We start from the raw sequence: 1,476 nt of genomic DNA, 5'->3' as shown, positions 1-1,476 counted from the left end.
GCATTTGATAATACAAGAGAAAGAAGGTATTTCTGGGTCGACCTTCCTTCATGCCTCATTGCCTGGAGCTGTCACATGCCCACTCTAAACTAATCACCATGGAGGGAGAGAGAACAACCACCATGATTGGCTTAGTCTAATCAGGAGTTAATCCTGGTGGAGTCTGTTCCAGTTACCTATAGGTGCATAAAATGAAGATCTTATATCCTTGCACACCATGTGAGTATTTCTGAACAGTTTCCTAGAATTGGAATTGCTCGGTCTCCGAGTATTTTTTATATTTATAAGGGACTTCATATTTTATAGAAGTGGTCACGTTGCCCTCCAAAAATCGGTATTGTATCTATATATACTTCACCAACAGAGAAAGAGGAAAACAAAAGAGGTAGGGGAGTGCAGTGGTTAACAACCTGGGCTCTATCAGGCCAGACTGCTTGGCTTCAAAGCCCAGCTCCTCTGTGTAATATCTGTGTGAACTTTGGGCAAATAGTATAACAAACATGAGCCTCAGTTTTCGTATCTATGAAATGAGGATGATGATGATAATACCACTACTCCCTTAACACTTGCACTTAAAAATTGTTAGCTATTATTATTCTCTCATATGGGTTATCATAGTACTGGTTATTGTCCCCAAATCCATTCTCTGCCTTCTCTGTGCCTCTGTATCATCCTTGACTCCTAACTTCTGAGGGTGAAAGAGAGAGATGCTGAGCTATTTGTCTTCCTTTGCTCCCTGGTTTGCTATGGTTCCGGCACAGTCTGTGTTCTTCTACAGCTTACTGTCCAATAGCCTGTTTTCCATGGTTCCATCTTTCAACTCGGCTCCTGTATTCAGTTTCCCCCATTTGCTTCTTTAGGCTTGGAGGTGGCAACGGCTCCCCACTATTGTTAGTTTCTTGGTATCTCAATATCCTTTACTGAATCCCCTAACTCTATTCATACCTCTCTGTACATAGACCTTCCAATAAAGTCTCTTCAAAATCCAGCATGCTGTCTGCTTTCTGACAGGCCCTTGACGACACAATTGCTCTTTTAAGTTTGCCAATCTAAAAGGGGGGAAATCTTTCATTTTTTTTTTAAATTGAGGAACAGCGTGGTTTTCCAGGACCCATCAACTCCAAGTCAAGTAGTTGTTTCAGTCTAGTTGTGGAGGGCGCAGCTCAGTGGCCCAGGTGGGGATCGAACCGGCAACCTTGGTGTTATGAGCACGGCACTCTAACCAACTGAGCTAACTGGCCACCCCTGAAATGGGGGAAATCTTGTTTAATTTAGATAAACATCATTTAATAAGGAAGTTATGCATCTTTTCATATGTTTATTAGCATAAATAATTCTTTTTATAATTGCTTCTTCTCCTTTGCCAGTTATTCTATTGATTGTTATACTTTCTGTTGTTGATTTGCAGGAACTCTTTTTATATTAGCTATATTGACCATTTCTCTGTTACATATGATGCAAATATTTTCTCCCTGT

The sequence above is a fragment of the Hipposideros armiger genome, unplaced genomic scaffold, assembly GCF_001890085.2.
Source record: "Hipposideros armiger isolate ML-2016 unplaced genomic scaffold, ASM189008v1 scaffold_107, whole genome shotgun sequence".
NCBI lineage: Eukaryota > Metazoa > Chordata > Mammalia > Chiroptera > Hipposideridae > Hipposideros > Hipposideros armiger.
This window is presented reverse-complemented; position numbering follows the sequence as displayed.